This window comes from Anomaloglossus baeobatrachus, unplaced genomic scaffold, assembly GCF_048569485.1.
Source record: "Anomaloglossus baeobatrachus isolate aAnoBae1 unplaced genomic scaffold, aAnoBae1.hap1 Scaffold_419, whole genome shotgun sequence".
NCBI lineage: Eukaryota > Metazoa > Chordata > Amphibia > Anura > Aromobatidae > Anomaloglossus > Anomaloglossus baeobatrachus.
Window position 1 is genome coordinate 58888 of NW_027443525.1, and position 20940 is coordinate 79827.

General features: G+C 47.0%; 15 non-coding genes across 15 annotated transcripts; all 15 read right to left on the reverse strand.

Moving 5' to 3' along the window:
• Window positions 1-800: 800 nt before the first annotated feature.
• LOC142278676 (U2 spliceosomal RNA) lies at window positions 801-991 on the reverse strand. Its single transcript, XR_012741481.1, has one exon. It is a non-coding gene; the product is annotated as a U2 spliceosomal RNA (small nuclear RNA).
• Window positions 992-2108: 1117 nt separating this feature from the next.
• On the reverse strand, window positions 2109-2299 carry LOC142278677 (U2 spliceosomal RNA). Its single transcript, XR_012741482.1, has one exon. It is a non-coding gene; the product is annotated as a U2 spliceosomal RNA (small nuclear RNA).
• Window positions 2300-3416: 1117 nt separating this feature from the next.
• LOC142278620 (U2 spliceosomal RNA) lies at window positions 3417-3607 on the reverse strand. The gene has a single exon (XR_012741439.1). It is a non-coding gene; the product is annotated as a U2 spliceosomal RNA (small nuclear RNA).
• Window positions 3608-4724: 1117 nt separating this feature from the next.
• Window positions 4725-4915, reverse strand: LOC142278678 (U2 spliceosomal RNA). Its single transcript, XR_012741483.1, has one exon. It is a non-coding gene; the product is annotated as a U2 spliceosomal RNA (small nuclear RNA).
• A 1117-nt stretch (window positions 4916-6032) lies between these two features.
• Window positions 6033-6223, reverse strand: LOC142278679 (U2 spliceosomal RNA). Its single transcript, XR_012741484.1, has one exon. It is a non-coding gene; the product is annotated as a U2 spliceosomal RNA (small nuclear RNA).
• A 1117-nt stretch (window positions 6224-7340) lies between these two features.
• LOC142278680 (U2 spliceosomal RNA) lies at window positions 7341-7531 on the reverse strand. Its single transcript, XR_012741485.1, has one exon. It is a non-coding gene; the product is annotated as a U2 spliceosomal RNA (small nuclear RNA).
• Window positions 7532-8648: 1117 nt separating this feature from the next.
• On the reverse strand, window positions 8649-8839 carry LOC142278682 (U2 spliceosomal RNA). The gene has a single exon (XR_012741486.1). It is a non-coding gene; the product is annotated as a U2 spliceosomal RNA (small nuclear RNA).
• Window positions 8840-9956: 1117 nt separating this feature from the next.
• Window positions 9957-10147, reverse strand: LOC142278683 (U2 spliceosomal RNA). The gene has a single exon (XR_012741487.1). It is a non-coding gene; the product is annotated as a U2 spliceosomal RNA (small nuclear RNA).
• Window positions 10148-11264: 1117 nt separating this feature from the next.
• Window positions 11265-11455, reverse strand: LOC142278624 (U2 spliceosomal RNA). Its single transcript, XR_012741443.1, has one exon. It is a non-coding gene; the product is annotated as a U2 spliceosomal RNA (small nuclear RNA).
• Window positions 11456-12572: 1117 nt separating this feature from the next.
• Window positions 12573-12763, reverse strand: LOC142278685 (U2 spliceosomal RNA). Its single transcript, XR_012741489.1, has one exon. It is a non-coding gene; the product is annotated as a U2 spliceosomal RNA (small nuclear RNA).
• Window positions 12764-13880: 1117 nt separating this feature from the next.
• Window positions 13881-14071, reverse strand: LOC142278686 (U2 spliceosomal RNA). The gene has a single exon (XR_012741490.1). It is a non-coding gene; the product is annotated as a U2 spliceosomal RNA (small nuclear RNA).
• Window positions 14072-15992: 1921 nt separating this feature from the next.
• On the reverse strand, window positions 15993-16183 carry LOC142278687 (U2 spliceosomal RNA). Its single transcript, XR_012741491.1, has one exon. It is a non-coding gene; the product is annotated as a U2 spliceosomal RNA (small nuclear RNA).
• A 1117-nt stretch (window positions 16184-17300) lies between these two features.
• LOC142278688 (U2 spliceosomal RNA) lies at window positions 17301-17491 on the reverse strand. The gene has a single exon (XR_012741492.1). It is a non-coding gene; the product is annotated as a U2 spliceosomal RNA (small nuclear RNA).
• Window positions 17492-18608: 1117 nt separating this feature from the next.
• Window positions 18609-18799, reverse strand: LOC142278689 (U2 spliceosomal RNA). The gene has a single exon (XR_012741493.1). It is a non-coding gene; the product is annotated as a U2 spliceosomal RNA (small nuclear RNA).
• Window positions 18800-19916: 1117 nt separating this feature from the next.
• On the reverse strand, window positions 19917-20107 carry LOC142278470 (U2 spliceosomal RNA). The gene has a single exon (XR_012741304.1). It is a non-coding gene; the product is annotated as a U2 spliceosomal RNA (small nuclear RNA).
• Between the last annotated feature and the right edge of the window lie 833 nt (window positions 20108-20940).

Consider the following 20940-nt stretch of genomic DNA (forward strand, 5'->3'; position numbering starts at 1 on the left):
TCCTTACCCGTAGAAAGCCCTTTCATCATCCCCAAACCCTAATCTTTTCCCTTTCCTTCCCAGCCCCCAAACCCTGCCCTCTGTACCTTTCTCACCACCCGCTTCCCTTCTCCTGTCATCCCCCTACCACCCGGGAAAAAAAGAGATTGCCCCCTCCTTCCACTAGCCCACCCTCCCACCCAAAGAACAACTTCTTCTGCGCAGCTTGTTTTCTAGGCAGCAGCGCTATTGTGATGTCATCGGGGGGCATTGTGACAAGCCGCCAGTGTTCCGTCTCTTCATGTTGTGCACTGTTCAAACCGAAAATACATCAACAGGCAGGCTACAGAAAAGCTTACTAACAAAGGTTAGAGAGGGGCTTTCTCAGAGGGCTTTTTACAGTTTGTCTATTCCCAATTAGCCGGTTTAGTATACTTAATGAAAGTACTAATTCTTTCATAGGCCGCCCATTCTTAGTATTTGACGTTCAGGTAACAACAGGTAACTTTATTTGGAGTGGAAGCAGAGAGATAACACCAGATGCCAATTGTAGATCCTCTCACACCTGTGGTCACTGCAGCATCTGACTCCACTTTGTCCAAAAGGGATCTATTCCATTCAATTACACATGATCTAGATTAGACTGACAACAAGATACTGCACGGGACATAGCAGAGTTGGTGAAGTTGAGTGGTGATGAGTTTGCTATTTGGATGAATAAAGCAAGTAAAAAGTGTGTTAGATAAAAATTCATTTCAATTCGCTAATCGGGCTAATATGAATCAGGTGAATCGAGTTCTGCTTTTGGAAACTGGGTTAAGAAGGGGTGCACCGTTCCTGGAGGTACTGCAATACCAGGTCAATGCGTGGAGTGGACAGAGCAAGCTCTTTTTCCATCTCCCTGTTCTAAAAATCCATTTAATATATGGTCCCCAGATAGGGGACGTATCAGATATTAAACTGATAAGAACAGATACTACACTTGATCTTAGCCAAAAGGCCGAGAAGCGATAACCAGAATTGGTTTGGGCCTCGAGTGGCACCCTGGCCTATGCCGGACACATCTTAGGGAGAGAGAGCGAGAGGGAGACAAACCCACGCCTACACAAGACATTTTGTCACCCAAGCCAACCCTTGAAAAGGCTGCTTTGCAGAGCAAAAACAAGAAGAATGGTGCGTTTTGCAGCCGCCGCCCACTGCAATGAATCTGAATAACTCCTCCTTTAGGGCGCAAGCAACTCCCCTCCCCCTTGCAGTCTTTCCAATTCACGATACAAAAAGACGGACAGGACAGGTTGCCTGACTTTCCGTCACTGCCACCCTTTGCCATCCTTACCCGTAGAAAGCCCTTTCATCATCCCCAAACCCTAATCTTTTCCCTTTCCTTCCCAGCCCCCAAACCCTGCCCTCTGTACCTTTCTCACCACCCGCTTCCCTTCTCCTGTCATCCCCCTACCACCCGGGAAAAAAAGAGATTGCCCCCTCCTTCCACTAGCCCACCCTCCCACCCAAAGAACAACTTCTTCTGCGCAGCTTGTTTTCTAGGCAGCAGCGCTATTGTGATGTCATCGGGGGGCATTGTGACAAGCCGCCAGTGTTCCGTCTCTTCATGTTGTGCACTGTTCAAACCGAAAATACATCAACAGGCAGGCTACAGAAAAGCTTACTAACAAAGGTTAGAGAGGGGCTTTCTCAGAGGGCTTTTTACAGTTTGTCTATTCCCAATTAGCCGGTTTAGTATACTTAATGAAAGTACTAATTCTTTCATAGGCCGCCCATTCTTAGTATTTGACGTTCAGGTAACAACAGGTAACTTTATTTGGAGTGGAAGCAGAGAGATAACACCAGATGCCAATTGTAGATCCTCTCACACCTGTGGTCACTGCAGCATCTGACTCCACTTTGTCCAAAAGGGATCTATTCCATTCAATTACACATGATCTAGATTAGACTGACAACAAGATACTACACGGGACATAGCAGAGTTGGTGAAGTTGAGTGGTGATGAGTTTGCTATTTGGATGAATAAAGCAAGTAAAAAGTGTGTTAGATAAAAATTCATTTCAATTCGCTAATCGGGCTAATATGAATCAGGTGAATCGAGTTCTGCTTTTGGAAACTGGGTTAAGAAGGGGTGCACCGTTCCTGGAGGTACTGCAATACCAGGTCAATGCGTGGAGTGGACAGAGCAAGCTCTTTTTCCATCTCCCTGTTCTAAAAATCCATTTAATATATGGTCCCCAGATAGGGGACGTATCAGATATTAAACTGATAAGAACAGATACTACACTTGATCTTAGCCAAAAGGCCGAGAAGCGATAACCAGAATTGGTTTGGGCCTCGAGTGGCACCCTGGCCTATGCCGGACACATCTTAGGGAGAGAGAGCGAGAGGGAGACAAACCCACGCCTACACAAGACATTTTGTCACCCAAGCCAACCCTTGAAAAGGCTGCTTTGCAGAGCAAAAACAAGAAGAATGGTGCGTTTTGCAGCCGCCGCCCACTGCAATGAATCTGAATAACTCCTCCTTTAGGGCGCAAGCAACTCCCCTCCCCCTTGCAGTCTTTCCAATTCACGATACAAAAAGACGGACAGGACAGGTTGCCTGACTTTCCGTCACTGCCACCCTTTGCCATCCTTACCCGTAGAAAGCCCTTTCATCATCCCCAAACCCTAATCTTTTCCCTTTCCTTCCCAGCCCCCAAACCCTGCCCTCTGTACCTTTCTCACCACCCGCTTCCCTTCTCCTGTCATCCCCCTACCACCCGGGAAAAAAAGAGATTGCCCCCTCCTTCCACTAGCCCACCCTCCCACCCAAAGAACAACTTCTTCTGCGCAGCTTGTTTTCTAGGCAGCAGCGCTATTGTGATGTCATCGGGGGGCATTGTGACAAGCCGCCAGTGTTCCGTCTCTTCATGTTGTGCACTGTTCAAACCGAAAATACATCAACAGGCAGGCTACAGAAAAGCTTACTAACAAAGGTTAGAGAGGGGCTTTCTCAGAGGGCTTTTTACAGTTTGTCTATTCCCAATTAGCCGGTTTAGTATACTTAATGAAAGTACTAATTCTTTCATAGGCCGCCCATTCTTAGTATTTGACGTTCAGGTAACAACAGGTAACTTTATTTGGAGTGGAAGCAGAGAGATAACACCAGATGCCAATTGTAGATCCTCTCACACCTGTGGTCACTGCAGCATCTGACTCCACTTTGTCCAAAAGGGATCTATTCCATTCAATTACACATGATCTAGATTAGACTGACAACAAGATACTGCACGGGACATAGCAGAGTTGGTGAAGTTGAGTGGTGATGAGTTTGCTATTTGGATGAATAAAGCAAGTAAAAAGTGTGTTAGATAAAAATTCATTTCAATTCGCTAATCGGGCTAATATGAATCAGGTGAATCGAGTTCTGCTTTTGGAAACTGGGTTAAGAAGGGGTGCACCGTTCCTGGAGGTACTGCAATACCAGGTCAATGCGTGGAGTGGACAGAGCAAGCTCTTTTTCCATCTCCCTGTTCTAAAAATCCATTTAATATATGGTCCCCAGATAGGGGACGTATTAGATATTAAACTGATAAGAACAGATACTACACTTGATCTTAGCCAAAAGGCCGAGAAGCGATAACCAGAATTGGTTTGGGCCTCGAGTGGCACCCTGGCCTATGCCGGACACATCTTAGGGAGAGAGAGCGAGAGGGAGACAAACCCACGCCTACACAAGACATTTTGTCACCCAAGCCAACCCTTGAAAAGGCTGCTTTGCAGAGCAAAAACAAGAAGAATGGTGCGTTTTGCAGCCGCCGCCCACTGCAATGAATCTGAATAACTCCTCCTTTAGGGCGCAAGCAACTCCCCTCCCCCTTGCAGTCTTTCCAATTCACGATACAAAAAGACGGACAGGACAGGTTGCCTGACTTTCCGTCACTGCCACCCTTTGCCATCCTTACCCGTAGAAAGCCCTTTCATCATCCCCAAACCCTAATCTTTTCCCTTTCCTTCCCAGCCCCCAAACCCTGCCCTCTGTACCTTTCTCACCACCCGCTTCCCTTCTCCTGTCATCCCCCTACCACCCGGGAAAAAAAGAGATTGCCCCCTCCTTCCACTAGCCCACCCTCCCACCCAAAGAACAACTTCTTCTGCGCAGCTTGTTTTCTAGGCAGCAGCGCTATTGTGATGTCATCGGGGGGCATTGTGACAAGCCGCCAGTGTTCCGTCTCTTCATGTTGTGCACTGTTCAAACCGAAAATACATCAACAGGCAGGCTACAGAAAAGCTTACTAACAAAGGTTAGAGAGGGGCTTTCTCAGAGGGCTTTTTACAGTTTGTCTATTCCCAATTAGCCGGTTTAGTATACTTAATGAAAGTACTAATTCTTTCATAGGCCGCCCATTCTTAGTATTTGACGTTCAGGTAACAACAGGTAACTTTATTTGGAGTGGAAGCAGAGAGATAACACCAGATGCCAATTGTAGATCCTCTCACACCTGTGGTCACTGCAGCATCTGACTCCACTTTGTCCAAAAGGGATCTATTCCATTCAATTACACATGATCTAGATTAGACTGACAACAAGATACTGCACGGGACATAGCAGAGTTGGTGAAGTTGAGTGGTGATGAGTTTGCTATTTGGATGAATAAAGCAAGTAAAAAGTGTGTTAGATAAAAATTCATTTCAATTCGCTAATCGGGCTAATATGAATCAGGTGAATCGAGTTCTGCTTTTGGAAACTGGGTTAAGAAGGGGTGCACCGTTCCTGGAGGTACTGCAATACCAGGTCAATGCGTGGAGTGGACAGAGCAAGCTCTTTTTCCATCTCCCTGTTCTAAAAATCCATTTAATATATGGTCCCCAGATAGGGGACGTATCAGATATTAAACTGATAAGAACAGATACTACACTTGATCTTAGCCAAAAGGCCGAGAAGCGATAACCAGAATTGGTTTGGGCCTCGAGTGGCACCCTGGCCTATGCCGGACACATCTTAGGGAGAGAGAGCGAGAGGGAGACAAACCCACGCCTACACAAGACATTTTGTCACCCAAGCCAACCCTTGAAAAGGCTGCTTTGCAGAGCAAAAACAAGAAGAATGGTGCGTTTTGCAGCCGCCGCCCACTGCAATGAATCTGAATAACTCCTCCTTTAGGGCGCAAGCAACTCCCCTCCCCCTTGCAGTCTTTCCAATTCACGATACAAAAAGACGGACAGGACAGGTTGCCTGACTTTCCGTCACTGCCACCCTTTGCCATCCTTACCCGTAGAAAGCCCTTTCATCATCCCCAAACCCTAATCTTTTCCCTTTCCTTCCCAGCCCCCAAACCCTGCCCTCTGTACCTTTCTCACCACCCGCTTCCCTTCTCCTGTCATCCCCCTACCACCCGGGAAAAAAAGAGATTGCCCCCTCCTTCCACTAGCCCACCCTCCCACCCAAAGAACAACTTCTTCTGCGCAGCTTGTTTTCTAGGCAGCAGCGCTATTGTGATGTCATCGGGGGGCATTGTGACAAGCCGCCAGTGTTCCGTCTCTTCATGTTGTGCACTGTTCAAACCGAAAATACATCAACAGGCAGGCTACAGAAAAGCTTACTAACAAAGGTTAGAGAGGGGCTTTCTCAGAGGGCTTTTTACAGTTTGTCTATTCCCAATTAGCCGGTTTAGTATACTTAATGAAAGTACTAATTCTTTCATAGGCCGCCCATTCTTAGTATTTGACGTTCAGGTAACAACAGGTAACTTTATTTGGAGTGGAAGCAGAGAGATAACACCAGATGCCAATTGTAGATCCTCTCACACCTGTGGTCACTGCAGCATCTGACTCCACTTTGTCCAAAAGGGATCTATTCCATTCAATTACACATGATCTAGATTAGACTGACAACAAGATACTGCACGGGACATAGCAGAGTTGGTGAAGTTGAGTGGTGATGAGTTTGCTATTTGGATGAATAAAGCAAGTAAAAAGTGTGTTAGATAAAAATTCATTTCAATTCGCTAATCGGGCTAATATGAATCAGGTGAATCGAGTTCTGCTTTTGGAAACTGGGTTAAGAAGGGGTGCACCGTTCCTGGAGGTACTGCAATACCAGGTCAATGCGTGGAGTGGACAGAGCAAGCTCTTTTTCCATCTCCCTGTTCTAAAAATCCATTTAATATATGGTCCCCAGATAGGGGACGTATCAGATATTAAACTGATAAGAACAGATACTACACTTGATCTTAGCCAAAAGGCCGAGAAGCGATAACCAGAATTGGTTTGGGCCTCGAGTGGCACCCTGGCCTATGCCGGACACATCTTAGGGAGAGAGAGCGAGAGGGAGACAAACCCACGCCTACACAAGACATTTTGTCACCCAAGCCAACCCTTGAAAAGGCTGCTTTGCAGAGCAAAAACAAGAAGAATGGTGCGTTTTGCAGCCGCCGCCCACTGCAATGAATCTGAATAACTCCTCCTTTAGGGCGCAAGCAACTCCCCTCCCCCTTGCAGTCTTTCCAATTCACGATACAAAAAGACGGACAGGACAGGTTGCCTGACTTTCCGTCACTGCCACCCTTTGCCATCCTTACCCGTAGAAAGCCCTTTCATCATCCCCAAACCCTAATCTTTTCCCTTTCCTTCCCAGCCCCCAAACCCTGCCCTCTGTACCTTTCTCACCACCCGCTTCCCTTCTCCTGTCATCCCCCTACCACCCGGGAAAAAAAGAGATTGCCCCCTCCTTCCACTAGCCCACCCTCCCACCCAAAGAACAACTTCTTCTGCGCAGCTTGTTTTCTAGGCAGCAGCGCTATTGTGATGTCATCGGGGGGCATTGTGACAAGCCGCCAGTGTTCCGTCTCTTCATGTTGTGCACTGTTCAAACCGAAAATACATCAACAGGCAGGCTACAGAAAAGCTTACTAACAAAGGTTAGAGAGGGGCTTTCTCAGAGGGCTTTTTACAGTTTGTCTATTCCCAATTAGCCGGTTTAGTATACTTAATGAAAGTACTAATTCTTTCATAGGCCGCCCATTCTTAGTATTTGACGTTCAGGTAACAACAGGTAACTTTATTTGGAGTGGAAGCAGAGAGATAACACCAGATGCCAATTGTAGATCCTCTCACACCTGTGGTCACTGCAGCATCTGACTCCACTTTGTCCAAAAGGGATCTATTCCATTCAATTACACATGATCTAGATTAGACTGACAACAAGATACTGCACGGGACATAGCAGAGTTGGTGAAGTTGAGTGGTGATGAGTTTGCTATTTGGATGAATAAAGCAAGTAAAAAGTGTGTTAGATAAAAATTCATTTCAATTCGCTAATCGGGCTAATATGAATCAGGTGAATCGAGTTCTGCTTTTGGAAACTGGGTTAAGAAGGGGTGCACCGTTCCTGGAGGTACTGCAATACCAGGTCAATGCGTGGAGTGGACAGAGCAAGCTCTTTTTCCATCTCCCTGTTCTAAAAATCCATTTAATATATGGTCCCCAGATAGGGGACGTATCAGATATTAAACTGATAAGAACAGATACTACACTTGATCTTAGCCAAAAGGCCGAGAAGCGATAACCAGAATTGGTTTGGGCCTCGAGTGGCACCCTGGCCTATGCCGGACACATCTTAGGGAGAGAGAGCGAGAGGGAGACAAACCCACGCCTACACAAGACATTTTGTCACCCAAGCCAACCCTTGAAAAGGCTGCTTTGCAGAGCAAAAACAAGAAGAATGGTGCGTTTTGCAGCCGCCGCCCACTGCAATGAATCTGAATAACTCCTCCTTTAGGGCGCAAGCAACTCCCCTCCCCCTTGCAGTCTTTCCAATTCACGATACAAAAAGACGGACAGGACAGGTTGCCTGACTTTCCGTCACTGCCACCCTTTGCCATCCTTACCCGTAGAAAGCCCTTTCATCATCCCCAAACCCTAATCTTTTCCCTTTCCTTCCCAGCCCCCAAACCCTGCCCTCTGTACCTTTCTCACCACCCGCTTCCCTTCTCCTGTCATCCCCCTACCACCCGGGAAAAAAAGAGATTGCCCCCTCCTTCCACTAGCCCACCCTCCCACCCAAAGAACAACTTCTTCTGCGCAGCTTGTTTTCTAGGCAGCAGCGCTATTGTGATGTCATCGGGGGGCATTGTGACAAGCCGCCAGTGTTCCGTCTCTTCATGTTGTGCACTGTTCAAACCGAAAATACATCAACAGGCAGGCTACAGAAAAGCTTACTAACAAAGGTTAGAGAGGGGCTTTCTCAGAGGGCTTTTTACAGTTTGTCTATTCCCAATTAGCCGGTTTAGTATACTTAATGAAAGTACTAATTCTTTCATAGGCCGCCCATTCTTAGTATTTGACGTTCAGGTAACAACAGGTAACTTTATTTGGAGTGGAAGCAGAGAGATAACACCAGATGCCAATTGTAGATCCTCTCACACCTGTGGTCACTGCAGCATCTGACTCCACTTTGTCCAAAAGGGATCTATTCCATTCAATTACACATGATCTAGATTAGACTGACAACAAGATACTGCACGGGACATAGCAGAGTTGGTGAAGTTGAGTGGTGATGAGTTTGCTATTTGGATGAATAAAGCAAGTAAAAAGTGTGTTAGATAAAAATTCATTTCAATTCGCTAATCGGGCTAATATGAATCAGGTGAATCGAGTTCTGCTTTTGGAAACTGGGTTAAGAAGGGGTGCACCGTTCCTGGAGGTACTGCAATACCAGGTCAATGCGTGGAGTGGACAGAGCAAGCTCTTTTTCCATCTCCCTGTTCTAAAAATCCATTTAATATATGGTCCCCAGATAGGGGACGTATCAGATATTAAACTGATAAGAACAGATACTACACTTGATCTTAGCCAAAAGGCCGAGAAGCGATAACCAGAATTGGTTTGGGCCTCGAGTGGCACCCTGGCCTATGCCGGACACATCTTAGGGAGAGAGAGCGAGAGGGAGACAAACCCACGCCTACACAAGACATTTTGTCACCCAAGCCAACCCTTGAAAAGGCTGCTTTGCAGAGCAAAAACAAGAAGAATGGTGCGTTTTGCAGCCGCCGCCCACTGCAATGAATCTGAATAACTCCTCCTTTAGGGCGCAAGCAACTCCCCTCCCCCTTGCAGTCTTTCCAATTCACGATACAAAAAGACGGACAGGACAGGTTGCCTGACTTTCCGTCACTGACACCCTTTGCCATCCTTACCCGTAGAAAGCCCTTTCATCATCCCCAAACCCTAATCTTTTCCCTTTCCTTCCCAGCCCCCAAACCCTGCCCTCTGTACCTTTCTCACCACCCGCTTCCCTTCTCCTGTCATCCCCCTACCACCCGGGAAAAAAAGAGATCGCCCCCTCCTTCCACTAGCCCACCCTCCCACCCAAAGAACAACTTCTTCTGCGCAGCTTGTTTTCTAGGCAGCAGCGCTATTGTGATGTCATCGGGGGGCATTGTGACAAGCCGCCAGTGTTCCGTCTCTTCATGTTGTGCACTGTTCAAACCGAAAATACATCAACAGGCAGGCTACAGAAAAGCTTACTAACAAAGGTTAGAGAGGGGCTTTCTCAGAGGGCTTTTTACAGTTTGTCTATTCCCAATTAGCCGGTTTAGTATACTTAATGAAAGTACTAATTCTTTCATAGGCCGCCCATTCTTAGTATTTGACGTTCAGGTAACAACAGGTAACTTTATTTGGAGTGGAAGCAGAGAGATAACACCAGATGCCAATTGTAGATCCTCTCACACCTGTGGTCACTGCAGCATCTGACTCCACTTTGTCCAAAAGGGATCTATTCCATTCAATTACACATGATCTAGATTAGACTGACAACAAGATACTGCACGGGACATAGCAGAGTTGGTGAAGTTGAGTGGTGATGAGTTTGCTATTTGGATGAATAAAGCAAGTAAAAAGTGTGTTAGATAAAAATTCATTTCAATTCGCTAATCGGGCTAATATGAATCAGGTGAATCGAGTTCTGCTTTTGGAAACTGGGTTAAGAAGGGGTGCACCGTTCCTGGAGGTACTGCAATACCAGGTCAATGCGTGGAGTGGACAGAGCAAGCTCTTTTTCCATCTCCCTGTTCTAAAAATCCATTTAATATATGGTCCCCAGATAGGGGACGTATCAGATATTAAACTGATAAGAACAGATACTACACTTGATCTTAGCCAAAAGGCCGAGAAGCGATAACCAGAATTGGTTTGGGCCTCGAGTGGCACCCTGGCCTATGCCGGACACATCTTAGGGAGAGAGAGCGAGAGGGAGACAAACCCACGCCTACACAAGACATTTTGTCACCCAAGCCAACCCTTGAAAAGGCTGCTTTGCAGAGCAAAAACAAGAAGAATGGTGCGTTTTGCAGCCGCCGCCCACTGCAATGAATCTGAATAACTCCTCCTTTAGGGCGCAAGCAACTCCCCTCCCCCTTGCAGTCTTTCCAATTCACGATACAAAAAGACGGACAGGACAGGTTGCCTGACTTTCCGTCACTGACACCCTTTGCCATCCTTACCCGTAGAAAGCCCTTTCATCATCCCCAAACCCTAATCTTTTCCCTTTCCTTCCCAGCCCCCAAACCCTGCCCTCTGTACCTTTCTCACCACCCGCTTCCCTTCTCCTGTCATCCCCCTACCACCCGGGAAAAAAAGAGATCGCCCCCTCCTTCCACTAGCCCACCCTCCCACCCAAAGAACAACTTCTTCTGCGCAGCTTGTTTTCTAGGCAGCAGCGCTATTGTGATGTCATCGGGGGGCATTGTGACAAGCCGCCAGTGTTCCGTCTCTTCATGTTGTGCACTGTTCAAACCGAAAATACATCAACAGGCAGGCTACAGAAAAGCTTACTAACAAAGGTTAGAGAGGGGCTTTCTCAGAGGGCTTTTTACAGTTTGTCTATTCCCAATTAGCCGGTTTAGTATACTTAATGAAAGTACTAATTCTTTCATAGGCCGCCCATTCTTAGTATTTGACGTTCAGGTAACAACAGGTAACTTTATTTGGAGTGGAAGCAGAGAGATAACACCAGATGCCAATTGTAGATCCTCTCACACCTGTGGTCACTGCAGCATCTGACTCCACTTTGTCCAAAAGGGATCTATTCCATTCAATTACACATGATCTAGATTAGACTGACAACAAGATACTGCACGGGACATAGCAGAGTTGGTGAAGTTGAGTGGTGATGAGTTTGCTATTTGGATGAATAAAGCAAGTAAAAAGTGTGTTAGATAAAAATTCATTTCAATTCGCTAATCGGGCTAATATGAATCAGGTGAATCGAGTTCTGCTTTTGGAAACTGGGTTAAGAAGGGGTGCACCGTTCCTGGAGGTACTGCAATACCAGGTCAATGCGTGGAGTGGACAGAGCAAGCTCTTTTTCCATCTCCCTGTTCTAAAAATCCATTTAATATATGGTCCCCAGATAGGGGACGTATCAGATATTAAACTGATAAGAACAGATACTACACTTGATCTTAGCCAAGAGGGCGAGAAGCGATAACCAGAATTGGTTTGGGCCTCGAGTGGCACCCTGGCCTATGCCGGACACATCTTAGGGAGAGAGAGCGAGAGGGAGACAAACCCACGCCTACACAAGACATTTTGTCACCCAAGCCAACCCTTGAAAAGGCTGCTTTGCAGAGCAAAAACAAGAAGAATGGTGCGTTTTGCAGCCGCCGCCCACTGCAATGAATCTGAATAACTCCTCCTTTAGGGCGCAAGCAACTCCCCTCCCCCTTGCAGTCTTTCCAATTCACGATACAAAAAGACGGACAGGACAGGTTGCCTGACTTTCCGTCACTGCCACCCTTTGCCATCCTTACCCGTAGAAAGCCCTTTCATCATCCCCAAACCCTAATCTTTTCCCTTTCCTTCCCAGCCCCCAAACCCTGCCCTCTGTACCTTTCTCACCACCCGCTTCCCTTCTCCTGTCATCCCCCTACCACCCGGGAAAAAAAGAGATTGCCCCCTCCTTCCACTAGCCCACCCTCCCACCCAAAGAACAACTTCTTCTGCGCAGCTTGTTTTCTAGGCAGCAGCGCTATTGTGATGTCATCGGGGGGCATTGTGACAAGCCGCCAGTGTTCCGTCTCTTCATGTTGTGCACTGTTCAAACCGAAAATACATCAACAGGCAGGCTACAGAAAAGCTTACTAACAAAGGTTAGAGAGGGGCTTTCTCAGAGGGCTTTTTACAGTTTGTCTATTCCCAATTAGCCGGTTTAGTATACTTAATGAAAGTACTAATTCTTTCATAGGCCGCCCATTCTTAGTATTTGACGTTCAGGTAACAACAGGTAACTTTATTTGGAGTGGAAGCAGAGAGATAACACCAGATGCCAATTGTAGATCCTCTCACACCTGTGGTCACTGCAGCATCTGACTCCACTTTGTCCAAAAGGGATCTATTCCATTCAATTACACATGATCTAGATTAGACTGACAACAAGATACTGCACGGGACATAGCAGAGTTGGTGAAGTTGAGTGGTGATGAGTTTGCTATTTGGATGAATAAAGCAAGTAAAAAGTGTGTTAGATAAAAATTCATTTCAATTCGCTAATCGGGCTAATATGAATCAGGTGAATCGAGTTCTGCTTTTGGAAACTGGGTTAAGAAGGGGTGCACCGTTCCTGGAGGTACTGCAATACCAGGTCAATGCGTGGAGTGGACAGAGCAAGCTCTTTTTCCATCTCCCTGTTCTAAAAATCCATTTAATATATGGTCCCCAGATAGGGGACGTATCAGATATTAAACTGATAAGAACAGATACTACACTTGATCTTAGCCAAAAGGCCGAGAAGCGATAACCAGAATTGGTTTGGGCCTCGAGTGGCACCCTGGCCTATGCCGGACACATCTTAGGGAGAGAGAGCGAGAGGGAGACAAACCCACGCCTACACAAGACATTTTGTCACCCAAGCCAACCCTTGAAAAGGCTGCTTTGCAGAGCAAAAACAAGAAGAATGGTGCGTTTTGCAGCCGCCGCCCACTGCAATGAATCTGAATAACTCCTCCTTTAGGGCGCAAGCAACTCCCCTCCCCCTTGCAGTCTTTCCAATTCACGATACAAAAAGACGGACAGGACAGGTTGCCTGACTTTCCGTCACTGCCACCCTTTGCCATCCTTACCCGTAGAAAGCCCTTTCATCATCCCCAAACCCTAATCTTTTCCCTTTCCTTCCCAGCCCCCAAACCCTGCCCTCTGTACCTTTCTCACCACCCGCTTCCCTTCTCCTGTCATCCCCCTACCACCCGGGAAAAAAAGAGATTGCCCCCTCCTTCCACTAGCCCACCCTCCCACCCAAAGAACAACTTCTTCTGCGCAGCTTGTTTTCTAGGCAGCAGCGCTATTGTGATGTCATCGGGGGGCATTGTGACAAGCCGCCAGTGTTCCGTCTCTTCATGTTGTGCACTGTTCAAACCGAAAATACATCAACAGGCAGGCTACAGAAAAGCTTACTAACAAAGGTTAGAGAGGGGCTTTCTCAGAGGGCTTTTTACAGTTTGTCTATTCCCAATTAGCCGGTTTAGTATACTTAATGAAAGTACTAATTCTTTCATAGGCCGCCCATTCTTAGTATTTGACGTTCAGGTAACAACAGGTAACTTTATTTGGAGTGGAAGCAGAGAGATAACACCAGATGCCAATTGTAGATCCTCTCACACCTGTGGTCACTGCAGCATCTGACTCCACTTTGTCCAAAAGGGATCTATTCCATTCAATTACACATGATCTAGATTAGACTGACAACAAGATACTGCACGGGACATAGCAGAGTTGGTGAAGTTGAGTGGTGATGAGTTTGCTATTTGGATGAATAAAGCAAGTAAAAAGTGTGTTAGATAAAAATTCATTTCAATTCTCTAATCGGGCTAATATGAATCAGGTGAATCGAGTTCTGCTTTTGGAAACTGGGTTAAGAAGGGGTGCACCGTTCCTGGAGGTACTGCAATACCAGGTCAATGCGTGGAGTGGACAGAGCAAGCTCTTTTTCCATCTCCCTGTTCTAAAAATCCATTTAATATATGGTCCCCAGATAGGGGACGTATCAGATATTAAACTGATAAGAACAGATACTACACTTGATCTTAGCCAAAAGGCCGAGAAGCGATAACCAGAATTGGTTTGGGCCTCGAGTGGCACCCTGGCCTATGCCGGACACATCTTAGGGAGAGAGAGCGAGAGGGAGACAAACCCACGCCTACACAAGACATTTTGTCACCCAAGCCAACCCTTGAAAAGGCTGCTTTGCAGAGCAAAAACAAGAAGAATGGTGCGTTTTGCAGCCGCCGCCCACTGCAATGAATCTGAATAACTCCTCCTTTAGGGCGCAAGCAACTCCCCTCCCCCTTGCAGTCTTTCCAATTCACGATACAAAAAGACGGACAGGACGCCCAAGGCTAACCGGACCTCCAACCGGGTGTTGGTTTCTCAGCCGAAGCTGACCCAGACCTCCAACCGGGTGTTGGTTTCTCAGCCGAAGCTGACCCGGACCTCTAACCGGGTGTTAGTTTCTCAGCCCAAAGCTGACCAGACCTCCGACCGGGATTATAAAAATTCCCTTCCTAGCCAGAAGGCCGGGATAGGGTAATATGCTCAAAAAGTATGAAAAGGCAAGGTACGGTGTGCTACAGAGCCCAAGGCTTGCCGGGGTCCCAAGCCAGCAAGCTCAGACTCACTCCAGGGTCGTCAGTCCTGGGGCACGTTGTACCATAGCCCCCCACCCTTACTCAGTCTAATAGCCTTGATCCTGGTAGGGCCATGTTTTCCTCTAGATGAATATACTATCCCCCCAGAGTACTAGCAAGCGCAACCTTCCAGTGTGCATTGTATCATTGTACTAAGGTGGCCTGGAGCTTAAACCACCTCTTCGAACAACACTACACATGATCTTAGCCAAAAGGCCGAGAAGCGATAACCAGAATTGGTTTGGGCCTCGAGTGGCACCCTGGCCTATGCCGGACACATCTTAGGGAGAGAGAGCGAGAGGGAGACAAACCCACGCCTACACAAGACATTTTGTCACCCAAGCCAACCCTTGAAAAGGCTGCTTTGCAGAGCAAAAACAAGAAGAATGGTGCGTTTTGCAGCCGCCGCCCACTGCAATGAATCTGAATAACTCCTCCTTTAGGGCGCAAGCAACTCCCCTCCCCCTTGCAGTCTTTCCAATTCACGATACAAAAAGACGGACAGGACAGGTTGCCTGACTTTCCGTCACTGCCACCCTTTGCCATCCTTACCCGTAGAAAGCCCTTTCATCATCCCCAAACCCTAATCTTTTCCCTTTCCTTCCCAGCCCCCAAACCCTGCCCTCTGTACCTTTCTCACCACCCGCTTCCCTTCTCCTGTCATCCCCCTACCACCCGGGAAAAAAAGAGATTGCCCCCTCCTTCCACTAGCCCACCCTCCCACCCAAAGAACAACTTCTTCTGCGCAGCTTGTTTTCTAGGCAGCAGCGCTATTGTGATGTCATCGGGGGGCATTGTGACAAGCCGCCAGTGTTCCGTCTCTTCATGTTGTGCACTGTTCAAACCGAAAATACATCAACAGGCAGGCTACAGAAAAGCTTACTAACAAAGGTTAGAGAGGGGCTTTCTCAGAGGGCTTTTTACAGTTTGTCTATTCCCAATTAGCCGGTTTAGTATACTTAATGAAAGTACTAATTCTTTCATAGGCCGCCCATTCTTAGTATTTGACGTTCAGGTAACAACAGGTAACTTTATTTGGAGTGGAAGCAGAGAGATAACACCAGATGCCAATTGTAGATCCTCTCACACCTGTGGTCACTGCAGCATCTGACTCCACTTTGTCCAAAAGGGATCTATTCCATTCAATTACACATGATCTAGATTAGACTGACAACAAGATACTGCACGGGACATAGCAGAGTTGGTGAAGTTGAGTGGTGATGAGTTTGCTATTTGGATGAATAAAGCAAGTAAAAAGTGTGTTAGATAAAAATTCATTTCAATTCGCTAATCGGGCTAATATGAATCAGGTGAATCGAGTTCTGCTTTTGGAAACTGGGTTAAGAAGGGGTGCACCGTTCCTGGAGGTACTGCAATACCAGGTCAATGCGTGGAGTGGACAGAGCAAGCTCTTTTTCCATCTCCCTGTTCTAAAAATCCATTTAATATATGGTCCCCAGATAGGGGACGTATCAGATATTAAACTGATAAGAACAGATACTACACTTGATCTTAGCCAAAAGGCCGAGAAGCGATAACCAGAATTGGTTTGGGCCTCGAGTGGCACCCTGGCCTATGCCGGACACATCTTAGGGAGAGAGAGCGAGAGGGAGACAAACCCACGCCTACACAAGACATTTTGTCACCCAAGCCAACCCTTGAAAAGGCTGCTTTGCAGAGCAAAAACAAGAAGAATGGTGCGTTTTGCAGCCGCCGCCCACTGCAATGAATCTGAATAACTCCTCCTTTAGGGCGCAAGCAACTCCCCTCCCCCTTGCAGTCTTTCCAATTCACGATACAAAAAGACGGACAGGACAGGTTGCCTGACTTTCCGTCACTGCCACCCTTTGCCATCCTTACCCGTAGAAAGCCCTTTCATCATCCCCAAACCCTAATCTTTTCCCTTTCCTTCCCAGCCCCCAAACCCTGCCCTCTGTACCTTTCTCACCACCCGCTTCCCTTCTCCTGTCATCCCCCTACCACCCGGGAAAAAAAGAGATTGCCCCCTCCTTCCACTAGCCCACCCTCCCACCCAAAGAACAACTTCTTCTGCGCAGCTTGTTTTCTAGGCAGCAGCGCTATTGTGATGTCATCGGGGGGCATTGTGACAAGCCGCCAGTGTTCCGTCTCTTCATGTTGTGCACTGTTCAAACCGAAAATACATCAACAGGCAGGCTACAGAAAAGCTTACTAACAAAGGTTAGAGAGGGGCTTTCTCAGAGGGCTTTTTACAGTTTGTCTATTCCCAATTAGCCGGTTTAGTATACTTAATGAAAGTACTAATTCTTTCATAGGCCGCCCATTCTTAGTATTTGACGTTCAGGTAACAACAGGTAACTTTATTTGGAGTGGAAGCAGAGAGATAACACCAGATGCCAATTGTAGATCCTCTCACACCTGTGGTCACTGCAGCATCTGACTCCACTTTGTCCAAAAGGGATCTATTCCATTCAATTACACATGATCTAGATTAGACTGACAACAAGATACTGCACGGGACATAGCAGAGTTGGTGAAGTTGAGTGGTGATGAGTTTGCTATTTGGATGAATAAAGCAAGTAAAAAGTGTGTTAGATAAAAATTCATTTCAATTCGCTAATCGGGCTAATATGAATCAGGTGAATCGAGTTCTGCTTTTGGAAACTGGGTTAAGAAGGGGTGCACCGTTCCTGGAGGTACTGCAATACCAGGTCAATGCGTGGAGTGGACAGAGCAAGCTCTTTTTCCATCTCCCTGTTCTAAAAATCCATTTAATATATGGTCCCCAGATAGGGGACGTATCAGATATTAAACTGATAAGAACAGATACTACACTTGATCTTAGCCAAAAGGCCGAGAAGCGATAACCAGAATTGGTTTGGGCCTCGAGTGGCACCCTGGCCTATGCCGGACACATCTTAGGGAGAGAGAGCGAGAGGGAGACAAACCCACGCCTACACAAGACATTTTGTCACCCAAGCCAACCCTTGAAAAGGCTGCTTTGCAGAGCAAAAACAAGAAGAATGGTGCGTTTTGCAGCCGCCGCCCACTGCAATGAATCTGAATAACTCCTCCTTTAGGGCGCAAGCAACTCCCCTCCCCCTTGCAGTCTTTCCAATTCACGATACAAAAAGACGGACAGGACAGGTTGCCTGACTTTCCGTCACTGCCACCCTTTGCCATCCTTACCCGTAGAAAGCCCTTTCATCATCCCCAAACCCTAATCTTTTCCCTTTCCTTCCCAGCCCCCAAACCCTGCCCTCTGTACCTTTCTCACCACCCGCTTCCCTTCTCCTGTCATCCCCCTACCACCCGGGAAAAAAAGAGATTGCCCCCTCCTTCCACTAGCCCACCCTCCCACCCAAAGAACAACTTCTTCTGCGCAGCTTGTTTTCTAGGCAGCAGCGCTATTGTGATGTCATCGGGGGGCATTGTGACAAGCCGCCAGTGTTCCGTCTCTTCATGTTGTGCACTGTTCAAACCGAAAATACATCAACAGGCAGGCTACAGAAAAGCTTACTAACAAAGGTTAGAGAGGGGCTTTCTCAGAGGGCTTTTTACAGTTTGTCTATTCCCAATTAGCCGGTTTAGTATACTTAATGAAAGTACTAATTCTTTCATAGGCCGCCCATTCTTAGTATTTGACGTTCAGGTAACAACAGGTAACTTTATTTGGAGTGGAAGCAGAGAGATAACACCAGATGCCAATTGTAGATCCTCTCACACCTGTGGTCACTGCAGCATCTGACTCCACTTTGTCCAAAAGGGATCTATTCCATTCAATTACACATGATCTAGATTAGACTGACAACAAGATACTGCACGGGACATAGCAGAGTTGGTGAAGTTGAGTGGTGATGAGTTTGCTATTTGGATGAATAAAGCAAGTAAAAAGTGTGTTAGATAAAAATTCATTTCAATTCGCTAATCGGGCTAATATGAATCAGGTGAATCGAGTTCTGCTTTTGGAAACTGGGTTAAGAAGGGGTGCACCGTTCCTGGAGGTACTGCAATACCAGGTCAATGCGTGGAGTGGACAGAGCAAGCTCTTTTTCCATCTCCCTGTTCTAAAAATCCATTTAATATATGGTCCCCAGATAGGGGACGTATCAGATATTAAACTGATAAGAACAGATACTACACTTGATCTTAGCCAAAAGGCCGAGAAGCGATAACCAGAATTGGTTTGGGCCTCGAGTGGCACCCTGGCCTATGCCGGACACATCTTAGGGAGAGAGAGCGAGAGGGAGACAAACCCACGCCTACACAAGACATTTTGTCACCCAAGCCAACCCTTGAAAAGGCTGCTTTGCAGAGCAAAAACAAGAAGAATGGTGCGTTTTGCAGCCGCCGCCCACTGCAATGAATCTGAATAACTCCTCCTTTAGGGCGCAAGCAACTCCCCTCCCCCTTGCAGTCTTTCCAATTCACGATACAAAAAGACGGACAGGACAGGTTGCCTGACTTTCCGTCACTGCCACCCTTTGCCATCCTTACCCGTAGAAAGCCCTTTCATCATCCCCAAACCCTAATCTTTTCCCTTTCCTTCCCAGCCCCCAAACCCTGCCCTCTGTACCTTTCTCACCACCCGCTTCCCTTCTCCTGTCATCCCCCTACCACCCGGGAAAAAAAGAGATTGCCCCCTCCTTCCACTAGCCCACCCTCCCACCCAAAGAACAACTTCTTCTGCGCAGCTTGTTTTCTAGGCAGCAGCGCTATTGTGATGTCTTCGGGGGGCATTGTGACAAGCCGCCAGTGTTCCGTCTCTTCATGTTGTGCACTGTTCAAACCGAAAATACATCAACAGGCAGGCTACAGAAAAGCTTACTAACAAAGGTTAGAGAGGGGCTTTCTCAGAGGGCTTTTTACAGTTTGTCTATTCCCAATTAGCCGGTTTAGTATACTTAATGAAAGTACTAATTCTTTCATAGGCCGCCCATTCTTAGTATTTGACGTTCAGGTAACAACAGGTAACTTTATTTGGAGTGGAAGCAGAGAGATAACACCAGATGCCAATTGTAGATCCTCTCACACCTGTGGTCACTGCAGCATCTGACTCCACTTTGTCCAAAAGGGATCTATTCCATTCAATTACACATGATCTAGATTAGACTGACAACAAGATACTGCACGGGACATAGCAGAGTTGGTGAAGTTGAGTGGTGATGAGTTTGCTATTTGGATGAATAAAGCAAGTAAAAAGTGTGTTAGATAAAAATTCATTTCAATTCGCTAATCGGGCTAATATGAATCAGGTGAATCGAGTTCTGCTTTTGGAAACTGGGTTAAGAAGGGGTGCACCGTTCCTGGAGGTACTGCAATACCAGGTCAATGCGTGGAGTGGACAGAGCAAGCTCTTTTTCCATCTCCCTGTTCTAAAAATCCATTTAATATATGGTCCCCAGATAGGGGACGTATCAGATATTAAACTGATAAGAACAGATACTACACTTGATCTTAGCCAAAAGGCCGAGAAGCGATAACCAGAATTGGTTTGGGCCTCGAGTGGCACCCTGGCCTATGCCGGACACATCTTAGGGAGAGAGAGCGAGAGGGAGACAAACCCACGCCTACACAAGACATTTTGTCACCCAAGCCAACCCTTGAAAAGGCTGCTTTGCAGAGCAAAAACAAGAAGAATGGTGCGTTTTGCAGCCGCCGCCCACTGCAATGAATCTGAATAACTCCTCCTTTAGGGCGCAAGCAACTCCCCTCCCCCTTGCAGTCTTTCCAATTCACGATACAAAAAGACGGACAGGACAGGTTGCCTGACTTTCCGTCACTGCCACCCTTTGCCATCCTTACCCGTAGAAAGCCCTTTCATCATCCCCAAACCCTAATCTTTTCCCTTTCCTTCCCAGCCCCCAAACCCTGCCCTCTGTACCTTTCTCACCACCCGCTTCCCTTCTCCTGTCATCCCCCTACCACCCGGGAAAAAAAGAGATTGCCCCCTCCTTCCACTAGCCCACCCTCCCACCCAAAGAACAACTTCTTCTGCGCAGCTTGTTTTCTAGGCAGCAGCGCTATTGTGATGTCATCGGGGGGCATTGTGACAAGCCGCCAGTGTTCCGTCTCTTCATGTTGTGCACTGTTCAAACCGAAAATACATCAACAGGCAGGCTACAGAAAAGCTTACTAACAAAGGTTAGAGAGGGGCTTTCTCAGAGGGCTTTTTACAGTTTGTCTATTCCCAATTAGCCGGTTTAGTATACTTAATGAAAGTACTAATTCTTTCATAGGCCGCCCATTCTTAGTATTTGACGTTCAGGTAACAACAGGTAACTTTATTTGGAGTGGAAGCAGAGAGATAACAC